The sequence below is a fragment of the Pristiophorus japonicus genome, unplaced genomic scaffold (assembly GCF_044704955.1).
Source record: "Pristiophorus japonicus isolate sPriJap1 unplaced genomic scaffold, sPriJap1.hap1 HAP1_SCAFFOLD_35, whole genome shotgun sequence".
NCBI classification, from domain to species: Eukaryota; Metazoa; Chordata; class Chondrichthyes; family Pristiophoridae; genus Pristiophorus; species Pristiophorus japonicus.
The window spans coordinates 4,037,768-4,047,307 of record NW_027253324.1 but is presented as its reverse complement, the minus strand read 5'-3'; the positions used below and the strand labels follow the sequence as shown (position 1 = coordinate 4,047,307).

The window sequence follows — 9,540 nt, the reverse complement described above, 5'->3', positions numbered from 1 at the left end:
ACTGCGGTTTAGGTAATCTCAGGAATATAACCAGAGCTTTAACCTACACAGCTGGCCGATACTTCAGGAGTTTGTTTTACGAGAATAGAATGACGCTGCTATATTTAGGAAGGCTGTGAGTGTGGCAGGAATTGATCTCGTGTTTCCCAGACTTTACACATAGGAATAGGAGATGGCCATTTAGCAGCGCGTGGTTAGGATCTGGAATGCACGGCTTGAAAGGGCGGTGGAGGAAGACTCAACCTTATCTTTCAGACGGGAGTTGTATAAGTGTCTGAAGGAAAAACAATTGCAGGGCTACGGGGGAAGGGCGGGGGAGTGGGACTCTCTGAGAGTCGGCACGGGCTCGATTGGCCGAATGGCCTTCCGTGCTCTAACCATTCCATGATTAGATAAGTTAGTGGCACATTTCATAGTGTGGGTGGGAGCACAACATTGCAAAGGGACATGGATTGAGTCGGCAAAACTAGAGGCATCTGATTCAGGAGATTCGCGGGGTGCGGAAATTCAGGTGTTTATTGACTTTGAAAGGAACATTTTTGCTTTGTGCCGTTTCGGACATTTAAATATTTGTGAAAGGAATTTTTTGCAGAAAGGGATGCAGCATTTAACCTTCTGCCTTAAAACTTCTTTCAGGATGTCAGCTCACATTTCGTTTCGATGTTATTCTTCCAGAATTGCTATTTTCTTTGGTGTTTCACAATAACCGGACCCTTGCTCTAAAGTCAGTCTCACTGTTTCCCCAGTCTCCTGTTGATGTTATCTGCAATGAACATTTTGACCCAGACCCCGAAAGCATAGTGTGTAAAATGGTTTATGGTTTCAGAGTTCACTTGCAGAGCACAGAAGAAATGATTCAATTATGGAGTTCCTTCAGTTAGCATTTTTTTAATTGTGCAAAAGAAGATTGTGGGTTAATTAATGATGATTTTCCATGAAAGCAACATAAAACTAAAAGAAATGCAATCGCCCAACATGGGGCTCAAACCCAGGACTTTGCAATTAAAAGTCTCATGTTCTACCGACTGAGCACGCCAGGCTTCTGGCTAATGCTAGATTTTATCGCTCATTGCAGCCAGGCGCCTGTTGGCCACCCGCAGCCTGGATACAGTAACGTCCCAACAGCTCATTGACTGTCGGAGTGGGACTGTGCGGTGCTTCAGAAGACAGGTCGAAAAAGCAAATTCACTGATTCCGTCCCATGTGCTCCTCCGAACAAGAATAGCAACACACTAAACATGCTTCAATAATGGTTACACCTGAGCTCCACAGTTGTGCAGTAGTTGACTCGTTGGTCTAGGGGTGTGATTCTCGCTTTGGGGTTGTTACTTGAAATTTGCGAGAGGTCCCGGGTTCAAATCCTGGACGAGCCCTCAATTTACCCACGAATTTTGAACTTGCATCGAATTTTTGCAAAGAAGGACTTGCATTTCGACAGCACCTTTCAGGAACTCATGACGCCCCAAAGCGCTTTACAGCCGTTGAGTTATGTTTGAAGTGTTGGAGTGTGGGGAAAGATGTGCCCGAAACAACCCACACGAACTGCAACTCTTTGCGAAGGAGTTCGGTGCAGAGAATCAGGTTTCTCAGCGAATTGGCCTTTCTATGAATGAGTTCTGCTTGTACCTGCATTCAAGCTTGAAACAGCAACTGGGTTTCATCTCACGGGAGCAGCGTGTAGCGGATAGTGAGTAGGTGACCAGGTTGATGTGCGCCGCTTTCAATCTTTGAAATTTCACCAAACAAAGATACGGTGAATCCAACTGTCCCTGTCAAGCGACAGATTGAAGGGATCGGTGCTCCAAACAGAGCTGGAACACGCGCAGTGCAGTAATATGGTCCGCAACATTAAATTTCAGAGTTATTAAACAGACAATAATAAAACATACACTTAACAACAGTACTTACACCCAAACCTTGCGAATGTTCGCCGAAGAACTCAAACACATTACAGTTCCCAGCTCGGTGTACAAATTGATCAAAAATTAATCAGATTCTAAACTATCTGTTCCAAATGCCACATTTTATATCTTTTCCTTACCCCTGCTACGTGACAATTTAAATTTTTAATAGTATTACCTAACACAAGTGCCCAACTTTTGATGGAAGGTCATTAACCTGAAACGTTAACTCTGTTTTTCTCTCCGCAGATGCTGCCTGACCTGCTCAGTGTTTCCAGCTTTAATCTTTTTATTCTCCAAACTTATAATCAGAAAACCACTTCCCTTGTCATCTAACTACACTCCTTCCTGATATGTAGCCTTGTCCTACAAACCAGGCTCCTTTCGGATGATTCAGGCATTCATTGGAATTATAACTTCTGAACGATAACAATTATGTGACTTATGTAACTATGTAATACTTGCCACCAGACGACGCGACTGTTGGAGTCCTAATGGTCACCTGCCCACACGTGGAGGGCCAGTATAAAAGGTCTGCTGCCATGTTGATCAGGCACTCTGGAGTTGTAATAAAGCAGACTAAGGTCACAGTAAGTTTAGCTCATAGTACTCAGCCTCGGGGAGTTCTTCTCTACACAACAATTGGCGACGAGTAACAGAATACGAACCTTCACACAACCATGGCTGCCGTTGGAATATTAGAGAGATCCGTAGAGGGTGATTGGGAAGCCTTCGTCGAGCAGCTCGACCAGTACTTTGTGGCCAACGAGCTGGAAGGAGACACTAACGCGGCCCAGCAAAGGGTGGTTCTCCTCAGCGTCTGTGGGCCTAAAATATACAGCCTCATCAAGATTCTGCTCACACCGACAAAACCAACGGAGAAGGAATATTCAGAGTTGTGCACACTGGTTTGGGACTACCTCAAGCCGAAGGAGAGTATCCTCATGGCCAGATATCGTTTTTACACGCACCATCGCTCCGGGGACCAGGATCTAGCGGATTATGTCACCGACCTGAGACACCTCGCGGGACCTTGCTGCGTTGGGGAAAATGCTGTGGGAGTTTTACGTGCTGGGCATCAGCCACGAGGTCATTCTTTGAAAGCTGTTGGCTGTTGAAAAACGAGACCTGAGCAGGGCCATCGGGATCGCCCAGGCATGCATGGCCACGGACGATAACACCAAACAGATATCTTCTCAACATCGAAGCTCACCGGCAAGTACTGTGCATAAAATGATGTCGCTAGCCGGCCGAACTGCATATGGCAGGGCCGATACGTTTGTGGGTGCAAGACTTGTGATGAATCAGAGTGCGCCATCGGGGTAAATTTGAATCTATTAGCACCGTGTTGGTGCTGCGGGGGTAATCCTCGGGCCCATCAATGTCGATTCAAGCACTACGTGTGCAAAGGCTGCACAACGATGGGGTAACTCCAGTGAATGTGCAAACGTGCTGTGACATACCACGTGGCTGAGGATGATCGATACGGCAAGAGAACCCAAGGAACAAGGACACCCAGGTGCAGGTGGGGATTTAGCATTTTATCAGGGAGGCTTTGAAGGTGTGCCCGAAACGTTTCCTTTGGCCACCTGTGGCTCGCTTACCGTGTCGGAGTCCTGAGTAGAGCGCTTGCTTAGGGAGTCTCATGTTGGGCATGTGGACAATGTGGCCCGCCCAGCGGAGCTTGTCGAGTGTGGTTAGGGCTTCATAGCTGGTGATGTTGGCCTGAGCAAGAGCACTGATGTTGGTGCGTCTGTCCTCCCAGGGGATTTGCAGTATCTTGCGTAGACAGCCCTGGTGGTATTTGTCCAGTGATTTGAGATGTCTGCTGTATATAGTCCATGTCTCGGAGCCATACCGCGGTGCAGGTATCACCACCGCCCTGTAGACCATAAGCCTGATGGCAGATTTGAGGTCCTGGTCTTCAAACACTCTCCTCCTCAGGTGATCGAAGGCTGTGCTGGCACACTGGAGGCGGTGTTGGACCACGTCATCGATGTCTGCCATTGCTGATAGTAGTTTCCCGAGGCGTGGAAAAGGTTTCCGAGGCGTGGAAAAGGCACTGACAGCCTTCCGAAATATAGCACCCTTATTCTATTCTCTTAAAACAAGCTCCTGAATTATCGGCTAGCTGTGTAGGTTAGAGCTGTGGTTTTATCCTCAGATAGATTCGACCACAGTGTTTCTGTAGTGTAGTAGTTATCACATTCGCCTCACACACGAAAGGTCCCCGGCCCGAAACCGGGCGGAAAGATCTTGAAAACTTGAATATGGGCCGAATACCTGACTCCTGTTCCTAACTCTTACGTTCTTCTGATCTCTTGACCTTTCACAGAAGAACAAACTCTCCTCTGAAATTGCATGAGAAAGCTCCAGAAAATATTTCCCCCCGAGGTGCTTTCGCGTGTGAGGCGAACGTGTTAACCATTACACTCCGGAAACATCTCTACTTTCAGCACCAGATTTCCAAAATTAAACCCAATGAGATCGGGATAAAAGTTCCTCACATGCTCAGAGCAAAATATATGATTGATGGTCGACAGAAGAATGAACAAACTTCAGCACCAGGTAAGACGGAAATGTTCAGCGAGCAGGTGGACTGCTGAATCGCACTTTTAAGGAGTTGGTGGTGACAAAACAAATGCGTTTCGCTTAATGATTAAATGGGACATGAACCCACATTTCCAGAGGAGGACAGTGACGTGAACAGAACACCTTACACCGCTCGGCCATCCTGACTATTCAGTGCTGTGTGTGGCCACCTGCAGGTTGATTTTGTACTTTTGTGTCCTGTCACATGAAACAAACGAGGGCAGCAGGCGTATCTCTGCCTGACACCGGGGAAACAGTGAGACAGACCTTGGAGCAAGGGTTTGGTCATTTCGACACAGCAAAGGAAATATTAATTCTGGAAGAACAATATCCAAAAGAACAATGACCAGTGAGCTCCCTCTGTGCTGACTGGGAATGTGTTGGCTCACCTTAAACAACTTATGTCCCACACTGAAAGTTCTCAATCCTTCTCCTCCGCTGCCCTTTACAGAAATGTCACCAATCACCCAGCCACCGTGTTCACTTCCTCACAGTGTGGCCACAGAGGCTCCTACCATCTCCCCGCGATCAGCGAACTCACCGAGTTTACAAAATTATACCTCGAACACGTGCCTGGCAAAGGGCTGGAGAAGCCAGATAGTCTGTAAGGTCGGTCGATCACAGAAAGTATTGGTATTCATGGTGATTACAGCAATTATTAATCGTCTCACAGACCTCAATTATTTTTATGCGATGAATTGATCGAGGAATGAAACCAGGTTAGTGCGCTGGATCTTAACCCCTTGACCACCAGGGAACAGTTATGATACATGTCGATATAGTTATATATATTTATATATGAACCTGAATGTCAAAGGCTACCTACCTGGACCTCGTGGTGCCCACGGTAGTGTGTCTAACTGTGAGTGAGAGAAACGGTTCCACAGTGACACCTGTCATGTGTCCTACATGGTTATTGCTTGTACTATTGCAAGTTGTGCACCAGAGGTAACTGCAGTGGGAGGCTTGTAGCTTACCTGTTCAGGTGTGCCTGGCCTGGAATAAAAGGCAAGCCATCAGGTGTGATCCTCACTCTGTGGTTATCAATAAAGGACGAAGGTCACTACAGTTCAAGCACTACACATTGTCTCGTGGAGTCATTATCAGAGCATCTGAAGGTATAACAATTGGCGACGCGATTACGGACCTTCACACGAAAATGGCTAACCTTGGTACGTTGCAGCAGTTCGCCGATGGTGATGATTGGGAAGCCTTTGTGGAGAGGCTTGTCCATTTCTACACAGCAAACTATCTGGCAGGTGACAACACGGTCACACTGGCTGATAAGTGCACAGCTATCCTGCTAACCAGTTGTGGGCCCACCGTCTACAGCCTCGTTAGGGACTTGCTGGCACCAGCGAAGACAATGACCAAGATGTACGAGGAGCTTGTAACACTGATCCAAGAACAACTCAAGCCCAAAGAGAGCATCCTCACAACCAGACAGCGGTTTTATGCACACCGACGGCCCGAAGACCAGGAGATCACGAAATATGCTGCAGACCTCAGGAGGCATTCGGCACCGTGGGATTTTGGTGACCACCTCACCGAAGCACTGCGGGATATCTTTGTCATCGGAATCGGCCACGAGGGCCTTCTTCATAAGCTACTGTCAGGAGATACCACAGTCACACTGCAGAAGGCCATCTCCGTGAGCCAAGCATTCATGACCTCGACCTGTGGCTCTCGGCGAATGACTCATCCTCAGGACTCAAACCCGGCAAGTACTGTGCACAGAGTGGTGCCTTTTAGAGGCTGGAATGTAGAACGTGAACCTTCTCAGGGGAGAGAGAAAATGCCCCCGAGTCCCTTAACTCAATGTCCATGGTCAGATCAGCCATGATCTATTGAATGGCAGAGCAGGATCGAGGGGCCGAATGGCCGACTCCTGTTCCTATTTATTCTGTTCTTTTGTTAATCATTTAAGGAGCTTGAATTATTGATGAAGTTTTCTACGCAATCTGACATTACACACTCTGTATTTCGGAGACTGGTTTAAAATTTTCAGTGCTCATGCAACAAGGAACCTGGGGCGAATTTTGTTCAATTTATTTCACAGCAAATGTAGTCTTAAAATAATGTTTGTACACCGGTTCAAACCGGGGACATTTCACGTGTGGTTGTCCAAGTGGTGGAGGTTGTGCTCCAGTTTAAAATGGTGCATTCGATCCACTTTGAAAATGCATCTACAACTACGAGGAACATTTTGCCCATGAATGGGCCCGCATAGTCTACGTGCACCCGCGACCACGGTTTGGGAGGCCAGGGCCAGGGGCTCAGTGGAGCCTCCCTGGGGGCATTGCTGAGCTGGGCACAAATAGTGCACCTTAGGACGCAGAGCTCCAGGTCCGCGTCAATACCAGGCCACCAGACGTGGGATCTGGCTATGGCCTTCATGAGAACAATCCCCGGGTGCTCGCGGTGGAGCTGCCAGACAAATGCCTCTCTGCCTCGCAGAGGCATGACTACTCGACTGCCCCACATTAGCCAGTCTGCTTGAAGTGATAGTTCATGCATGCTCCTGTGAAAGGGTTTTAATTCCTCAGGGCAGGCATCACGAGCCTCTGCCCAGTCACCGGTTAGGACACATCTTTTTACTAAGGATAACTTGGGGTTGCTGGCCGTCCAGGCTCTGATTTGGTGAGCTGTTATGGGCGAACCTGTGGACTCAAAGGCATTGATTGCCATGACTATCTCACAGTCCTGTTCGTCAGACCCTTCCGTGGTGGACAGGGTAGCATGCTGAGCGCGTCGGAACAGTTGTCTGTGCCTGGTCTTTGCCTTATGGTATAGTCGTAGGACGCCAGCATGAGTGCCCACCGTTGAATTTGCGCCGAGGCCTTGCCGTTTATTGCCTTACAGAAACTTCGGTACAACAGCCCCAACAGAGGGGAGCTGACCAGTGAGCTCTCTCTGTGCTGATCGGGAATGTGTTGGCTCACCTTAAACAACTTCTGTCCCACATTGAGGGCCCAAGTTTCGGGTGGAGTTGCTCCTAGTTTTTTGTAGCAACTAGTTTACTTTGGAGAATGTTAGAAATTGCAATTCTCGGATATTAGTTTGCTCCAGTTCAACTGAGTTCGTTGAGGTTGGCTTCAGGTAAGGTATTTTTTTTCAAAAAGGGGTGTGTCCAGCCACTCAGGCCTGTTTTGCAAGATTCGACAGTGAAAACTTACTACAAACTAACTCCGGCTGGAGTAAGTGCCCACTTTTGTAAGTTCAGAACAACCTTACCTAGAGGTAAGCTCAGTGCAGGCACAGCCAGAGTGGGGGTGGGAATTAAACACAAAAAGGACTGAAGCATTAAACACATCACTTAAAATGTCTAAAAACCTCTTTTGTTGATATCTTGTCTTATATTTGCTGAATGAGGATAGCTGCTTCTCTTTTTATAAATAAACAAGTGTAACCTCACGGCTGAGGCAGGCACATTCCGGCTGCTTTCAGATGAGTTGTGAGAGAATATTTAAGAGTCCGAGGGTCCTGCAGCCCCACGCAATAGGATATCCTCTCCCCCGGAGTTTTCCTCCGCGTGTGCTCGGTGTACGGGGAGCTTTGGCCTGGCTCTGAGGTAGCTTGCATCTCAGGGATGGACAATAACCCTCTGAGCTCTGGAACTGGGAAGAGCGAATAACTGATGAGTTGTTTGTGGGTTTGAAATGCGGCTTAGATCTGCTGGTATTAACCGAGGCAGGGACTGTGAGACATTGCCTTGTGTTCAGGTTTAATCACAGCAATATCCGCAGTCAGGAGCTGAAAAGGACGAATAGCTGAAAAAACACAAGAAAAAAGCTTAAGAAATGTCAGCAATTGTGGTCAACTATTTAATGTGTTTCCTGTTCGTTTAGTGGTGCGGCGCTCACAGAGGGATCCCGGAATCAGAAAGTAACTCTTTCATTCAAAATCTTTAAAAGAATGACATGCAACGAATTAAACTCTGTGTCGGGGGATGGGGATGGGTGAAGATTATTTGTTTTATTCCCCATTCATTAACCGACAGCGTTGTTTTGTAGAAACGTAACTGAGGGACAGTGGAAACTTCAAAAACTGAACTTTAATTATTTAAGGATTTTGAATCATTGATGAAGTTTTCTCCCCTATCTGACTTTACACACTCTGCATTTAGGAGACTGATTTAAAATGTTCAGTGCTCATGCGACAAGGAACCTGGGGCGACTTTTGTTCAATTTATTTCACAACAAAAATAGTCTCCAAAATAATGTTTCTGCCCGGGCTCGAACCGGGGACTTTTCGCGTGTGAGGCGAACGTGATAACCGCTACACTACAGAAACGCGGTGTGATTCAAGTAATCTCAGGAATATAACCAGAGCTTTAACCTACACAGCTGGCCGATACTTCAGGAGCTGGTTTTACGAGAAGAGAATGATGGTGCTATATTTAGAAAGGCTGTGAGTGTGGCAGGAATTGATCTCGTGTTTACAGACTTTACACATAGGAACAGGAGATGGCCATTTAGCAGCGAGTGGTGAGGATCTGGAATGCACGGCTTGAAAGGGCGGTGGAGGAAGACTCAATATTATCTTTCAGACGGGAGTTGTATAAGTGTCTGAAGGAAAAACAATTGCAGGGCTACGGGGGAAGGGCGGGGGAGTGTGACTCGCTGCGAGTCGGCACGGGCTCGATAAACCGAATGGCCTTCCGTGCTGTAATCATTCCATGATTCGATAAGTTAGTAGCACATTTCATAGTGTGGGTGGGAGCAGAAAATTGCAAAGGGACATGGATTGAGTCGGCAAAACTAGAGGCACCTGATTCAGGAGATTTGCGGGGTGCAGAAAATCGGGTGTTTAATGACTTTGAAAGGAACATTTTTGTTTTGTGTCGTTTCGGTCATTGAAATATTTGTGAAAGGAATTTTTTGCAGAAAGGGATGCAGCATTTAACCTTCTGCCTTAACATTTCTTTCTGGGTGTCAGCTCACATTTCGTTTCGATGTTATCCTTCCAGAATTCCTATTTTCTTTGGTGTTTCACAATAACCAGACACTTGCTCTAAAATCAGTCTCACTGTTTCCCCAGTCTCCTG

The 9,540-nt window shown here is 47.1% G+C and overlaps 1 non-coding gene across 1 annotated transcript; it reads right to left on the bottom strand.

Annotated features, from left to right (window-relative positions):
- Positions 1–8,713: 8,713 nt before the first annotated feature.
- On the bottom strand, positions 8,714–8,786 carry trnav-cac (transfer RNA valine (anticodon CAC)). The gene has a single exon. It is a non-coding gene; the product is annotated as a tRNA-Val (tRNA).
- Positions 8,787–9,540: the final 754 nt, after the last annotated feature.